At 39.9% G+C, this 17625-nt stretch overlaps 1 protein-coding gene and 1 pseudogene across 1 annotated transcript in view; one reads left to right on the forward strand and one right to left on the reverse strand.

The window, feature by feature from the left end:
- Positions 1 to 17625, forward strand: part of LOC106906001 (glutamate receptor ionotropic, kainate 2-like) — a 184934-nt gene that overhangs the window by 108750 nt on the left and 58559 nt on the right. The window lies entirely within an intron of this gene.
- On the reverse strand, positions 4285 to 5447 carry LOC148155167 (uncharacterized; annotated as a pseudogene).

Consider the following 17625-nt stretch of genomic DNA (forward strand, 5'->3'; position numbering starts at 1 on the left):
TTAATAATTTTGTACATGTTTGATGGCTTAGTAAATACTTGTTGAGTTAGGGAACAGTAGAACCAGATTTCCTTGACTTTTTTTTTTTAAATAAGCAACAGCTTAAAGTGACTGTTGGAGACAGGCTGCTGGGTTATCTGATACAAGCCGAGTGCAGCACAGAGAAAGAAACAGCAAACATTTATTCATAGGATTAAGCTATTGTAATAATTGTAACAGTATGCTTGTCTTATCATTATTCTAAAATGTATTGATGGTTGACAGTTTACCGGTCCCACATATCTTTGACTTTTACTATTTCCCATCCCTAGCAGAGGTAAAGTGACCGTTGCTGAGGGGCTGTTGGTTTATCTGATGCAGGCTGAGCTCAGCAGCTGGAGCAGCACAGAGAAAGAAAAGCTCTCAAAGTTAAAAATACACATCATGTCCACAAAATTAATCCATTCTCTTATTTAAATTGCATTTTTTTTACATTTACTGTAAAAAACAAAATATTAGTCAATAAAATACTTGACAATTTAGTAGATAATGACTCGACATTATTTTGGATCTTTATTCACCCTGAACCAAGTCGGTTGGCTGAAGTGACAGAGTGGAGGACGGTTCATCAGATACCAGCTGAGAGCAGCACAGAGAAAGAAACGGTGAGGAAGTTAAACACAGATACATTTTTGTTTATGAAATAAATTATTCTGTTTTTTAATTATGATTTGAAATTAATATAACAACTAACATGATTTATTAAATGCTTAACTATTGAGTAGATAGTGACTATAATTTCCTTGACCTTAATTTCTTCATCAACCTTGACTGGGATGAAGTGACTGAGAGTTGGTTCAGGCTTGGAGGTGGAGATAAAAGTTCTTTATTGGATTAAATTTATATGAATGAAGCAAAAAAATAAAAATAAATAAATATATAAAAATTAGAGAGGAAACTTTGTCCAACTGTAATGATTTACTTCTTGGGGTGATGCATGGAGCAGGTGGTGGGATTCCCATCTGATTGTTTTTGGATCTTCAAGCAGTTGAGTTGGATGTTAGCAGACTAGCTTCTCCACCTCACTTCACAACCTGCTGCCTTTTGTCTTCAGGTTTTCTCTTTCACAAAAAAAGGAGGACTTCTGGGAAGCATCCAATTTATGGACTGGAATTGAATAGACCGAGCCTGGAGTCTGACAGAGAAGGGAGGTCCCACTGGACAACACCGGGTGGTGTTGGTTTTTCCCAAGATGGATGAAGGAGCTTCAGCAGAGTGTGATTCATTGGAGTCAGGCGTGACATGCTCAGAGTCCTGGAAGGTGGGAATCTCGTGCTGAATCGAGGATTCGAACGCTGCTGATGAAGGTAAGACCAGATTTGTATCCAGAAGTGTAGAGGGTGGAGCATCAGCCATGGAGCAGGGCCTCGTGATGGTTTGTCCATCTGTAGTCTGTGAGGTTGGAGCAGATGAGCTACATGCTAGTCGATTAGCTTCTTGCTGTCTTCTCTTTTGAGGCTTTTCTTTTTTAATGCGAACCATTTTTTGTTTGTTTGTTTGTTTGTTTTCTGTCAGAGCAAAGTGGATCTTCCTCTACCAAATGCAACAAGTAGAATGACAGGGCCTCCGAAAAATGATTTAAAGCAGAAAAACAGAAATCCCACCCCTTTCTCTCTATTGGCTCATTCATAAAAGTGGGCTGGGTAATCTGCCAGGAGCAGGAAGATAAAAGCAGTTGGGGGTGGGGTCTATCTGCGTGAGGAGGAGTTGCATTGGTATAACTGGGTCAAAAGTCACAAAGAGGGCCTGACCCCTTATTAACCATTTGATATAAAAGAGAAGGTTCCAGAATGCTGTCTGTTTTATTATTGATAAGAAATTAATTTAAATCAAAACATATGTTTTTATACGATAAGCATTTTATGACGTAAATAAACAGATGTTTGTGTGCGATAACATCGATTTTGATTTGGGCGTGGCATTTTAATCCATCAAACTCGATTAATTAAAATTTGACAGAAGCTAGTACCATTAGTTTTTCCTGTCAATCAGACTTTAGTGCAGCTTTGCAATCCTTTTATGATTTTTGATATATTTTATGAAAAATAATCTATTTTCGTTAAAATTTGTACTTTGAGGATTTTTACCAAAAATAATCAATCCATGTTTTAAAGAGGATTAGCTCTCTCATTCTCTGCACATTTATATTTATTGATCTACACTTAGTAGATCAATAAATATTCCAATTAGACCAATGCATGACTGCAGCCCTCACCATCTTTGGTCTTCTGCCAGGATTTACATACAGTAGGTACTGGTCAGCGTAACAAACAAATTCATCTCACAGGAAAATTCTGGAGGATTCTTGGAATTATACAGTCACCAGTCACATTATTAGTTACTTCTGTTCAGTTTCTTGGTAACATAAATGATGAATCAGCCAGTCTTTACTGACATGGTGATGGAATCAGAATCTGAACATTTGTTGGTTGCACATTCACAATATATAACTCCTGCTCCTCTGCATCCCAGAGGAGCTCTGTTGGTGAGATTTGGTGGCTGTTGAGACATTAGAGTAAAATGAGCTCTTTGCCATAGTCAGTGTCTTTCACCACAGCAACTTGATGTATGCAGGCCTCCAAATAATGTGAACGCAAAGACAAAACACCAAAACATGAATTTGACAGCATGGTCAGCAACAATACTCAGCTATTGTTGCTGATTATGTCCAGGCCTTTATGACCACAGTGTGCTCATCCTCTGATGGCTACTTCTACCAGGGTAATGCACCATGTCACAAAGCTTGAATTTACTCAAACTGAGTTCATTGTTCTCTAAGGCCTCAGCAGTCACCAAATCTCACCCAATCAGCCCCCTTGGGATTTAGTGGAGCATGCATTATGGATGTGCAACCAACAAATCTTCAGATTCTGTGCCACTATCATGTCAGTATAGACCAAAACCTCTGAGACCTTGTGGAGTCCATGCTATATATGGGATTAATGCAGCACTACCAAGTGAAACTACTGAATTGACAATTGTGTAATTGAACTTTTGAACCGTTATTTCTGATCCAGCGCTGTAAAACTGTGTGAATCTGTTATTATCCTTGAGCATCTTGTCCATTGATGGAGACTTAAAACAAGCACCTGATTCACTGGAAAAATTAACAAAAGTTTCACTGCACAAATTGGACAGCTTAATCATCTTCCCATGACTTCCTAAGGGTAGGAGGATTCAATATCCTGCTTGGGGGATATGTTGAGAAAATTGTTCCGAGTAGGAATTTTCTGTTAGTGTTTCGATGTGTTTAAGTGCTGTAGTTCAAACCTGCATGTGTTCGTGTACAGAAGCAGTTTTTGCAAAAAAAAAAAAGTAAAATAAAAATAGAAAAAACCAGGTTAATGCTAATGCCAGTCAATATAAAAAGGTAAAATGATGTGCTCTTGTTGAAATACCCTCCACCCTTCCATCCACTTTTTCATTGCAGTGTTTAAAAGCAGATTTATTGAAAGTGTGTCTCTGTGGCTGACATTCAGGAAGGGGTTTTTTTCATTGTTGGAGCGGTCTTTCATCAGGATGAGTCTTTCTTTCAAAGTCAAAGCTGCATTTCATCACACTAACCGATATCCACTTCCTCTGCATGTAATTAGAGAACCTTTTAATTAGAACTGAGATGAATGATTGCTAGTTGTCCATCATGTCTAAAGGCTGCTGCCTCTATGCATTTATGAACAGCACAGGACTTACTGAATGTGTGCAGTAAAGCCCAGAGGAGATGGATAAATATGCACTGTTGGTAGAGTAGGGAGAGGAGATATGAAATGTCTGTCTTCATCTGCGTAATGTTCAGCTTTTAAAAGGAACTCGCGAATAAAACATTAACTAAATAAGGATTCAATGATGTAAAAGTAACTGACTGTAACATCTTTATGTAGGTCTCTTGGCACCTAAGTGGCAAATTTAAACTATGAAAAGAGCAAATGAAAATGAGCATTGTGCCGGGGTCTAATGTAGGGTTCCCATTGGCATTAGAAAAAAAAATCCATGACTCTCCATGACCTTCAACATAATTTTCCATGTACAACAGGTTCATAAAGAAAAGTGTATAACTGACAGACTAACCCCACCAAGTTGAACTATAGCGAACAAAGTGTAGTGCAGGCAGATAGGGAGGAAATATAAACGACAAAAATGTGGAAATTTGCATGGTTCACAACAGTCACTCCAAGTTAGTGACTTTATTTTGCACACACATAAAAAAAAATCGACAAGTCAGGTTTTTTAAAGATTGGTGATTTCCTGTTACCTGATCCTGACAGGAGGATCAGGTAACAAGGCTGTGTTGAATTTTATTTCTTCTCCTGTCCCAGGACTGTATACCAGCACTGAGCCAGTAGGTCCAGAAACCTCAAACATAGGGGCAGTGACCTGCACCTCGAACAGTCCTGGGTCAGAGTCAAAGTTTTTATTTTCAGCATCCAACAGCCTTGGAGCCATTTTCTTAGATGCATGTCTTCTGGTCTGGATGACACAGGCTCATCTTTTGGTTCTGTTCTCTTTAATTCTGACTTGATTACTGAGTGAGGCTGGGATTGTCCTGACACTTCAGCCTGGAAACCTGGAGCAGGCGGTGCGGTTGCCAGCGGGCCAGCCGGCTGGGGTCGTCCTGAGGCACTGGAGTCCAGGTCCAAATCTGTGAGCCGAAAAACTTGCAGGTCCACCTGTAAAGAGGTATATGGACATACGAGAGGTGAAGAACCGCTGACAGTAGAAGTTGGCCTATATGGTGGTGGAGCACAGGGGAGATTGGCATTATCTGTGCGATCCCCCACTGGTCCACTCAAATCTTTTCCCCCTGGCATTTTCTTCAGTTTTATTGTTCTTTCCCTCTCTTCTGCTTCATTCATCCACATTTTCCAACATTTATAATGCAATTCTTTTTTTTTTACCAAGATATTGTACTTGTCTTTTCTAATTCCCAGTCCTCATTTAATCTGGTTCTTATTTTCTTAAATTGGTTTGCACTGAAACTTTCTCCATCTGGAAATCCATACTGTTGCTCCCACACTCGCGCACACTACATACATTAATCTCCATATTTTTTTCTCATTAATTTGTAATTTGAACTTTCTGGTAGTGATGGACCATACCCTGGAAAACCTTTTGAGAGTCTAGACCCCATATTCCTTTCAGTTTGACGTCTCGACACTGGATTTCCCTTATTTGAGATGAGGAAATTCTAAGTCCTTCAATTTATCAAGGTGTGAAGTGCAAGCTACCTTTTCCTTCTATTTTTTCCCAGTGGGAAATGTTAGCCACCTTTTCCAATTTTCAGTAGTCTGGTCAATTACCCCACAGACACTCCCCCTTTTTTTTTAAATATTTATTAAACAGTTCTCACCCGATCTGTTCCTCAAAGGAGGTTCTTGGGTCTGGCCGTTAAGAAAGCTGTGCAGGCAGGACATCAGATTCCCCTTTCTTGTAAAATGAGGTGGACTAGAGATTTAATTTCTTCTCTAGGCAGGCCACACATCTGCGTCCCACTCCACGGGCCTCCTGGCTTGCCGGCCCACCCAGGGATGCCAAATTGCTAAAGAAAATTTTAAGAAAGGGTAGAGAAACTGTTAAGAAATGAGAAAGATCGATCTTTGTCTTTAAATGTTTTATTTTGAAGTCCTGAAGCGTTCAAAGGCTGTCACTGGAAGACAGACCACCAGAGAAGTGAAGAGCCCCGAAGTACAGCTGCATACAATTCTTATACACTTAAGTTAAAACCACATCCTGTCTTGACACACAAACACACACGCACGCACACATATTGGAAAAGCACAAGGGGGAAAACTGAAGAAAGTAATAGAAAATAAAAAACAACGTGATGCACAGACACCTACTTTGAACTTTCTTAGCACTCTGTGGTTATCACCTACATTATCTGACCTTTCAAATGCACCTGCTTGTTGCACGGTGTGCAAATATGCAAGTATGATACTTGCAAAGGAAATAAAACAGAAACGTCTATAAAAATAAGAATGTAGACATACACTCCTGATCAAAATCTTAAGACCAGTTAAAAAATTGCAAGAATTTGCATTTTGCACTATTGGATCTTAAGAAGGTTCTAAGTAGAGCTTCACAATGTTAAAAGAAGAAATCAGCGTAAGAGACAAAAACTTTTGAGCGGGGAATTTTCTGAAAACTGCATTTACACTCAAACATGAATTTTTCAGCTGATCAAAAGTTTAAGACCAAAGTCTTTAAAAGCCAAAAGCTGTGCAAAAAATCTGGATTCCATGTCATTTTCTGTCAAGTCTTTACACTGTCAAGACCTCCTGATGGCAAAAGCAAAAAAGCTCACTGACTTTGAACGTGGTAGGATTGTTGAGCTGCATAAGCAAGGCCTCTCACAACGTGCCATCGTTGATGAGGTTGGACGCAGTAAGACAGTCATTGTGCCGTTACTGGTGCATGTCTGATGCAAAGGCTTTCTAACACCTTTCTCGTGTCAAGACTCTGAAGACCGAAGAACGTTGTCAGCAGGTTTAATGACAATTAAAAGGGTAAAACTGAAATGAAGACAAAAAATACAATAAATATGTGATCATATGCAGCATAAAATACAATACACTCAATTTCCACCGAACATCACATCCACATACATCTAGGCTACCAAATGCGCACCCGATAACCTCGCGATATCCTCACATCTAATTAACATAAACATACTCCACCTTAAAACAACACATTAGAGCGCTATTGCTTAGACCGAAACAATGTTGCAAAGTTACAAACTTAATACATACCGGCAATGCAACCATACATGAAAGATTTGAACAGTAATTTACACCAACGAACACCAACGGTGTCTATTTCTACCGTTTAATAAGTTTTGTTTCGAATGACAAAACTTACTACATTGTAGTACCTTAAAATAACATGAGAGGGCAGGCTTTCTCCCTTTTTTCTTGTATAAAAAACAACATTTATAACTTCAAAACAGAACACTCCCCCCGTCTGGCGTGAATAAAGGCCACAAATTGTTTTTTTTTGTTGTTTTTTTTTGCAAAAACAAACAAACAAATATCTTATGAAGGAACCAAAACTACAATTTCTGAGATAGGTCTTACAAGCATTTTTGAACTATCTGCTTTAGCTACCTTAACTTCTACTTTACGTACTCTATCATCTTTACTTGGAAACACCTGAGTTATGAGTCCAAGAGGCCATTCATTTCTTGGTACTTGACTGTCTTTGAGTACGACGACACTTCCTAAGCTCACATTAAGTTGGTTGGATTGCCACTTGCGACGTGGCTGTAGAGTAGGAAGAAATTCTTTCTTCCACTTGTCCCAGAAGACAATTGACAGATGCTGCACCTGATGCCACTGGTGTCTGTAAATGTCCGAAGCTGTGAAGTGGCCAGCTGGAGCCTGAAAAGGGATAACTTTCTGGGTAAGAAGAGTAGCTGGAGTCAAGATGAAAGGGTCACTTGAGTCTGAAGAGACTGGGACAAGAGGTCTTGCATTTATAATAACTGCCACCTCTGCCATGAAGGTGATGAGAACGTCATCAGTGAGTTTTGTGGTCTTGAGTTTGAAAAACATAGAGTCCAAAATTCTCCAGGCCAGGCCTATCATTCTTTCCCATGACCCCACAAAATGGGAAGCATGCGGTGGATTGAAAGTCCAAGTACATCCATTTTCCTTTAAGTAGGACTGTAGAGCTGCATTATCCAAGTTTGAGGGGATTTTCAGTTCCTTATATGCACTGACAAAATTGGTACCCCGATCAGAACGAATAGTTTTTACAGGTCCTCTTATGGCCAGAAACCGTCTAAATGCATTAATAAAGCTAGATGTGTCGAGTGAGTTTATCACCTCGATGTGAACTGCCCTAATGCTCAGGCATGTAAAAATGACAGCCCACCTTTTGTTTTGGTTCACACTTCCTCTGGTACGTCGGTAAGACACAAACCATGGGCCAAACACATCTAAGCCTACATTGGTAAATGGAGGGTCTGTTGCAAGACGGTCTGGAGGGAGGTTTGACATTTTTTGTGTGCTCAGGGGAGCCCGAAGTCTTTTGCAGGTTACACAATTGTAAATGATTGTGCTCACTTTTCTTTTGCCACCCACTATCCACCATCCTGCAGAGCGAATAGCTCCTTCTGTAAACAAGCGACCTTGATGATGAACTTGACTGTGATAGTGCTTTATGAGAAGAACTGCAACATGGTGGTGGCCTGGAACTAGAAGTGGGTTATTTTCACCGTGAGTCAAGTTTGAGTCAGTGATACGACCACCTACTCTGAGGAGTCCATTTTCATCCAGGTAAGGGTCTAAGTTCTTAAGAGGACTGCTTTTAGGTAAGTTCTCATGATTTTGTACACACTTGATCTCTTCAGAGTACACATCCTGTTGTACTGCTCAAATCACAACATTCTGAGCTTGTTTAAACTCGTCCACAGTGAGTCCTATCTCACAGTAATGCCAACCACAGCAGTGACTGTTTGTGTTTGGTGGTGATTTGAAGTTGTGGATGACATGTAGTAGTCTTGAAAGAGCACGGGTAAGTGATCTCCAGGTAGAAAACTTACTGAATCTTTCAGAACCAAGTTGCCTGGTTGAAGTTGTAGTTTGGAGAGTAGTTACATGAGGTCTAACATCTGAGTCCATGTTAGGGTCCACAAGATCATAGGAGTCATTTGGGAACTCTTGGAGTTGGAGTAAGAAGCTGGGGCCAGTGAACCAGTTACAAAGGGGCAACTGATGTGTAGGAACAGAACGAGTGGCGTGATCCGCTGGGTTTTGACTACTAGCTACATAATGCCACTGGCTTGGTTGAGAAGATTTGCGGATCCTAGTTATACGGTTACTGACATAGACATAAAATCTCCTAGTTTCATTGTAGATATAACCTAAGACTACTTTATGGTCTGTGTAGAATGTAGTGCAGTCTAGTTCAAGGTCAAGTTCATCTGTGATTAAATCTGCAAACTGTACTGCCAGTACTGCAGCGCTAAGCTCTAGTCTTGGTATGGTGTGATCTGGGCGTGGTGCAAGCTTCGCTTTGCCCATAATAAACCCTACTTCACAATTTTTCTCTGCATCTGTCACTCTTAGATAAGCCACTGCTGCTATTGCTTTAGTAGAGGGGTCCAAAAAACGCATAACTCTTTTTTTGTGGCTATTGAGGGAGAAATGTTTGTATATGTTCTAGGAATAATCAGGTTAGATAGTTCTTTAAGTGAGTCCTTCCAGAGAGACCAGGACTCTTCTTTTCTGGAGGTAATGGAGCATCCCAGTCTCCATTTTCAACTGTGAGTTCACGTAGAATAGACTTTCCTTCTATAGTGATTGGCGCTACAAAACCTAATGGATCATAAAGGGTGTTAACTGTTGATAACACACCTCTTCTTGTGAAGGGCTTTTTCTCATCTGGTATTTGAAAGGTGAAGCAGTCTCTACCTAAGTCCCAAAGGAGGCCCAGGCTGCGTTGCATGGGGACTGAATCGGCTTCAAAATCCATGTTTTTTAGATCTTTAGCATGATCTTGTGTAGGGAATGCCTCTAACACTTCCTTTCTGTTGGCTGCTATTTTATGCAGTCTAAGATTTGACTTTGCAAGTGTGTCACGGGTCCTTTGGAGTAGGGACACAGCCATTTCAATGGTGGGAAGAGATTTAAGTCCGTCATCGACGTAGAAGTTCCGTGTGACAAACTGTATCACCTCTGGATCACTGTCCGAATCGCTGCGTAGAACGGACTGATGCAAGCCATATATTGCCACTGCTGGTGATGGGCTATTTCCAAAGACATGGACTCTCATCCTATACTCCACAATATCTTTGGAAATGTCATTGTTGCGGAACCACAGAAAGCGCAAGTAGTTCCTGTCTTGCTCATGAACGTTGAAACAGTAAAACATCTGTTCAATGTCTGCTGTAAAGGCTACAGCTTCTTTTCTGAAGCGCATTAAAACACCTAGCAGTGAGTTGTTAAGATCAGGTCCTGTTAACAACACATCATTCAGTGATACAGCCTCGTATTTGGCGCTGCTGTCAAAGACAACCCTGATCTGTTTGGGTTTACGGGGATGGTAAACACCGAATAGTGGCAGATACCAACATTCTTCTCCATCTTTTAGTGGAGGGGCAATTTCTGTATGTTTATTTTTGAATACTTTGTCCATGAAAGTCACAAAATGTTCTTTCATTTCCTCATTTTTTTCAAAGTTACGAACAAGTGATATTAGTCGCTTCAGGGCCTGCGGTCTGTTGTAGGGAGCTTTTGGCGTGGCAGTTTGAATGGTAAAGGTGCTGTCCAGCTGTTGTCATTGTCCTTTGTTAGTCCTTCTTTCATTATCTTTAAGAAGACTTTGTCCTGAATGGAAGGCGAGATGTAATTGTCATGCCTGGTTTGTTTGAACACATTAAATCCTAAGTGGTCTGGTTCACAAGCGCTGTCCACAAACTGGGTGCTGAATGGGACTTGAATCTCACAATGTCTCTCTTTTATATTGAAAACATTGGGGCATGGCTCAAACATTGTGGGACGACCCTTCTCAGTGGCATTTGTGAACAGAGTCTTTACTGCAAGGGTTTTGTGGATATCACCTACACACACGTTCCCTACTACGACCCATCCGAGGTCCAATTTTTGTGCATAGGGTGCATTGTTAGGTCCACTTATCTGTTTACGGACTTTGTGAACTCTAATAATGTCCCGTCCAAGGAGAATTAAGATGGGGGCTTTAGAGTCCAGTTCAGGGATGAGGTGAGCTACTGACTTCAGATGTCTGTGATGCATAGCTGCACTGGGTGTGGGTATCTCATCTCTGTCATTTGGGATACCTTTGCATTCAATAAGAGTAGGCAGTGGAATGTGGACTGAGCCATCCAAGGCTTCCACTACATAACCTGTAGCTCTCCTTCCCATTGTACTTTTAGTTCCAGCACATGTCTTAAGTGAGTAAGGGGAACTGGGTCCAGAGTCATTAAATACTTCAAAGAATTCAGGACGTACTAATGATCTGTTGCTTTGTTCGTCATGGATAGCATAGAGCCTCACTGCTTGTTGTGGGTTGCCTGCTGGATACACTTTAACAAGACAGATTTTAGAGCATGATCTTCTTGCTTTATTCATGCCACAAACCTGTGTGCAGTTGGAACTTATCTCTTCTGGTGCTGTGGAGTCGGGCTCCCCGCCATGCTCTACTGCAGGTTCAGTTTCTCTTAGCCAGGGAGCTGGTCCTGGGTGGAGAGCAGTAAGTGTTTCTCATTGTTGCACTCAGAACACTGAACCTTGACTTTACAGTCCTTTGCAATGTGTGAAGATGAGGCACAGCATTTGAAGCAAAAATTGTTCTCCTTTAAGAACGTTTTCCTATCGTCTATTGTTTTCATACGAAATGTCCTGCATTTTGAGAGAGAGTGAGTTTTTTTGTGAATGGGGCAAATCCTGTCACTATCCACAGCTTTGTTCAGAAATCTATGCATATCTGTACTTGAGTGAGAGACAACATCAGTTTTGTGCACTGAAATCTCTTTTTGTCTGTTTGTTCTCCAAGGTGGCTTGTCTGGTTTGGAAACATCAAGCAATGACACGAAGTTAAAGCTGGGATCATTTTTAGCATCCGCTTCTTGTGTGACAAAGTCTACGAACACATTAAATGGTGGAAAGGGCACACCTCTCGTGCGTTTGTAGTTAGTTCCTACTGTAATCCATTTTTCCTGCAAGTAGAAAGGAAGTTTTTGGACAATAGGATTTACTCCTCTTGCTGTATCCAGAAAAGCCAAACCAGGGAGGTCTCCTTCTTCTTTAGCACACTGCATTTCCATGAGCAGGTCACTAAACTTCCTCAGTTTTGTGTAATCTTTGGGCGTGATTTTTGGAAATGTATCAATTCTTTTAAAAAGTGCATCTTCAATCACTTCTGCCGAACCATAACATTGTTCAAGTCTGCTCCAGATCATGTTGAAGCCATTGACTGGGTTATTGATGTGTATAGCCCTAATTTGCTCCACCTGCTCAGCAGATTCTTTGCCGAGCCACTTTAACATCAAGTCCATCTCTTCACTTGCTGTTAGATCCAAACCCCTTATGGCATTTTCAAAGGAGCGTTTCCAAGCTCTGAAGTTTTGAGGCTGGTCATTGAACTGTAGAAGCCCTGTTGTTACCAATTCACGACGAGCAAAATATCTAATAAAATCACTTACATTAGAGTCTTGAGACTCTTGGCGTGGGGGTCTAGCATTGTAGAAGTTAGATGCTTCTATGTGATGTGACCAGTTGGGTCTGAAATCTTTATTAGTATGTGGAGACGTGGTAATGACTGGGGGGTTTTGGGAGTTGTTGAGATAACTGGAAGGACAGACTGGAACTTGCCGTGAATCATCTTTTTCAGAGTGTAATAACTTTTTGCTAGTGAACTCTGGTTTATTTTGAAGTGCATTTTCCTCTTCCGCTTGCTGAAAATCAGTATTTTCTTTTTTTACAAATTTAGCTTGGCTGATGACATATTGTTCAGTACGGTCATCTGTTAATGAAGAACATGGGTTGCTGCATGCTTCTATCTGTGTGGCAACAGCTGCTTCTAATGCCTCCGCTTCTGCAATAGCTGAAGCTACATCCTTTTCTTGTTGTAGAAATTCAATAGATGCCTCAATTTTGGCTTTTTCTACTTTTAAGTTAACTTCTTTTGCTGCAAAACTGAGACGGGCTTTGGCTGCCTCAGCTTTTGCTCTTGCCTTGGCTGCTGCAGAGCTTGTAGAGGAGACACTGGAAGCCTCGGACCGGGTCTTAAGGGATGACGTCTTGTTAGACATGGCGACGTTGACTAGGTGACGTTTGCAAGATCACTGCTGTATGCCGTGTTGCGGTAAGGCGTAGTAGCGGTCTGCTTCACTCTAGCTTCAACAACTGCCTTATCTTCTTCGGTTAGGACGCTGCCGTTTTACTGTGCGGTTACTGGTGCATGTCTGATGCAAAGGCTTTCTAACACCTTTCTCGTGTCACGACTCTGAAGACCGAAGAACGTTGTCAGCAGGTTTAATGACAATTAAAAGGGTAAAACTGAAATGAAGACAAAAAATACAATAAATATGTGATCATATGCAGCATAAAATACAATACACTCAATTTCCACCGAACATCACATCCACATGCGCACATCTAGGCTACCAACTGCGCACCCGATAACCTCGCGATATCCTCACATCTAATTAACATAAACATACTCCACCTTAAAACAACACATTAGAGCGCTATTGCTTAGACCGAAACAATGTTGCAAAGTTACAAACTTAATACATACCGGCAATGCAACCATACATGAAAGATTTGAACAGTAATTTACACCAACGAACACCAACGGTGTCTATTTCTACCGTTTAATAAGTTTTGTTTCGAATGACAAAACTTACTACGTTGTAGTTCCTTAAAATAACATGAGAGGGCAGGCTTTCTCCCTTTTTTCTTGTATAAAAAACAACATTTATAACTTCAAAACAGAACAGTCATTTTGCATTTTTTAAATGATCCTGAGGGTTATGGAACAAAAAAGTCAAGTGGTAGACCCAAAAAAATTTCACCAGCTCTGAGCCGCAGGATCCGATTGGCTGTCCATCAAGACACGGGACGATCCTCTACCCAAATTAAGGCCATTACTGGTGCTGACTGCAGCCCAATAACCATCAGACGGCATCTGCAAGAGAAGGGCTTCAGAAACAAAAAAAGTCTTCAAAGGCCACGTCTTCTTCAACGCCACAAAATTGCCCGTTTGGACTTTGCAAGGGTGCACCAAACATGGGACATTGAAAGGTGGAAGAAAGTTGTCTTCTCTGATGAGAAAAAAATGTAACCTTGATGGTCCTGATGGCTTCCAACGTTACTGGCATGACAAGGAGATCCCACCTGAGATGTTTTCTACACGGCACAGTGGTGGGGGCGCCATCATGATTTGGGGTGCGTTTTCCTTAAATGAAACAATGGAGCTCAGGCTATACAGTGGCGTCAAACAGCAGCTGGCTATGTGGAGATGTTGCAGTGGGCATCCCTCATGACTGAGGGCCCTCGTCTGTGTGGTAATGATTGGGTTTTTCAACAGGACAATGCTGCAGTTCACAATGCCCGCCTGACAAAATAATTCTTCCAAGAGAATAACATCACTCTTTTGGACCATCCTGCATGTTTCCCGGATCTAAACCCAATTGAGAACATTTGGGGATGGACGGCAAGGGAAGTTTACAAAAATGGACATCAGTTCCAGACAGTGGATGCCCTTCATGAAGCCATCTACAACACGTGGAGCAACGTTCCCACTAGCCTCCTGGAAACACTGGCATCAAGCATGCCTAAATGATTGTTTGAAGTCATCAACAAGAATGGTGGAGCTACTCATTACTGAGTCCTTTTTTTTTGACACTTTGATTTCTGTTTTGGGGGGTTTTCGAGGGGTTTTGAGCTATGGTCTTAAACTTTTGATCAGCTGAAAAGATCATGTTTGAGTGTAAATGCAGTTTTCAGAAAATTTCCTGCAAAATAGTTCTTGTCTCTTGCACTGATTTTTTCCTTTAACATTGTGAAGCTCTACTTAGAACCTTCTTAAGATCCAATAGTGCAAAATGCAAATTCTTGCAATTTTTTAACTGGTCTTAAGATTTTGATCAGGAGCGTATGTACTAACTTTTCCTCTTCACGGGAGAAAGCCATATGAAGCAAGATTTTTAATTGAGCAGAATAGCGCAGGAAGGCAAGGGCCAGGATAGTGTTATATATATGTTGGGTAGACGGAGAGCAATACTAATTTACCAGATCCAGTTAAAAGAGAAGAGAGCGACCAAAAACTAAAGAATAATACACAAATAGAGCACAAAGATGAAAAAAATAAATAACTTAAAGTAATAAGAATAAAACTAAATCAATTTCAACAAAAGTATTTAAACTGCAGTCACACCTTGAACACAATATTGTATTGTTGCAGTGCACATAATATATTTACACCAAAGTGAGAGTTTTGTTATTGGGAAGGTTTATCTTTGGATTTTTACACTTAGGTTGAAAAAATTCACACTCCACATACATTCCAAATATTATTCTTCCAAAGTAATCTTATGACCAACAAATTATTGTGATGGATTTTTCAGTGAAAAACAATACCAAATGACAGCTGTTTCTTCAAACAATAGTTTGCGCACCTTATAGGGTCATGAGGTCATTCAGAGAGAATAGGTTTTTCTTGATTTTTGAGCATTATCTTTGCATGCAAAAGTGTTTTAGATTTTTGCATGCAAAAGACCTAAAACATTTTCTATATACACAAAATAATTTCTCTCAAATATTGGTCACAAATTTGTCTAAATCTGTGATAGTGAGCACTTCTACTTTGCATAGACAGGTGGGGCATATTAAGATGCTTATTAGACATTATGATTATTTCACAGGTGTGATTTAGGCCGGCTGCAATAAAAGGTCACTCTGAAATTTGTTGTTTTATCACACAGCTTGTTGTTTTATGCCACAGATGTCACAAGTTTTTCAATGCTGACCACAGGGATGTCGACCAGAACTGAAGTTGCTAATGAATTGAATGTTCATTCCTTTACCATAAGCCGTCTGTAAAGGCATTTCAGAGATTTTGGCAGTACATCCAGTTGGCCTCACAATCGCAGACCATGTGTAAATAACCAAACCAGCCAATGAAGAGGAGTGGAAAAACATTCCACAGGCCACAATCAACAATCTGATCACCTCTATGTGAAGGAGATATGTTGCACTGCGGGAGCCAAGTATTGATCACACCCCAGTATAACAAGGCAGCACATTTCAGATTGGTCTTTTATTGCAGCTAGCCTAAAGCACACCAGTGAATAACCATGCAGCCTAATCAGCATCTTGACATGCCACACCTATCTATGCAAAAGAAAAGTGCTCACTATCACAGATTTATAGACTTGTGAACATTTGAGAGAAAAGGTTATTTTGTGTAAAGTTTTAGATCTATCAGCTTAGCTCGTGAAAAATGGGAGCAAAAACAAAAGTGTTTCATTTTTATTTTTTTCAGTGTATATTATATTTACATTTATATTATACTAAAATATTATTTATATTAATATATTTTTCAGCTATATTGTTTAAGGATTCATAAAATTGTTTTTTTTTTTGTTGAATTAGAACTTTTTTGTGTTGAATGCATTTTCATCTGCCATTTTAGATCCTTTTTTATCAACATTTTTAAAATGATGTCTGTTAATTTGGTTTTGAAGTTCATTATTAATTTTTTAGTTTAATTTTCTATCCATACTTTTTTCTTTTTAATAGTTACATTGTATGTAAGCATGTCTGATTTATTTCTGCCTTGAATATTTCCATAATAGTAATTTTCCTAACAGTGTGTGTGTGTGTGTGTGTGTGTGTGCGTGTGTGCGCGTGTGTGTGTGTGTGTGTGTGTGTGCATTCAATGATAATACTATGTTAGTAGTACTTTTGCATGGTATGAGTAACAATATTAAAGAAAATGGGCAGACAACACATTGACTCCTCAGTGAGGTCTTTTGTATTTGTTTTACAATTTGGAATATCTCTTATTTGTCTCTTTAGAAATATATTACTGAATATTGCCCTGAATATATTTTTGCTTGTTTCTATCCAATTAAAGATTTTTGTATTTTCTACATATCTGTATTTGTAGATATAACAGAGAAAAGCAGATAGTACTTGTTTGCTTTTCTATCATCTGAGACACAGGAGAATACATTAGTATGATCTGAATAAAATAATTTATAATGTATCAGAACGGCTTGTGTTTACAGAGCCGAGAATAGCAAAAATAGCTGATGGCAGTGAGTGACATAGTCATGACGAAGGCCACTGAAAGATTCCAAAAGACCACAGAACATGCTCAATTTTTAATCCCTTCAAGAACTACAGAGGTGGGGCTTGAAAAGCCACTGAACAGTGAAAGAAGGATACTGAGAAGCTTTAGGGCACCGTTTGAGTGTGAAATCTCCCTCCCACTCCCCACTCCTACACCTCCTACATTCCTTCTATAGCTGCTTCCCCTGGCTTGCTCCCAAGTGTGCCTGCATGTCTCAAGGTGTTTATGTTTCAATCAAAAAACCCAGAGCACTGTGACAAGTCCTTTCTGCGTGACTACCAACTGCCATCCTTCACTGCTTTAAGATCAACCATAAAAATGCCACTTCACTAGTGCACTCCCATTTTTTTCCCATCTATTACCAACCTAGACTCTGGATGACTGCTGTTGCCATCATGTCTAACTTTCTGAAAGATCACCAAATGAAATCAATCTCTGTCCCCATGAAAAACTGTAGGGAGGGACTTGTATCAAACCGTTTTTGGTATCTTCCTTATGTTTTGAATTCATCATGTGCAATATTTCTTCCGCAGTTTTGACAAAATGTGCCTAGTAATGCATGTCATCATAGTGGTGTTCCACAATTCCAGCAGAAGCAACCCAGATAGAATAACATTTACTCAAAAACACTTTGTACTATTTGACATGCTTTTTATTGTATCCTGTGTGTTTGAATCATGAAATAGTCCTATTTATGAGTTATGACTAATTTTTGAGATAATCTGTTAGTGTCTTGTTCTCCATCAATGTTCCAATAATTTAAGGAACATT

Source organism: Poecilia mexicana, unplaced genomic scaffold (assembly GCF_051168715.1).
Source record: "Poecilia mexicana isolate PSO_F unplaced genomic scaffold, ASM5116871v1 scaffold_16, whole genome shotgun sequence".
NCBI lineage: Eukaryota > Metazoa > Chordata > Actinopteri > Cyprinodontiformes > Poeciliidae > Poecilia > Poecilia mexicana.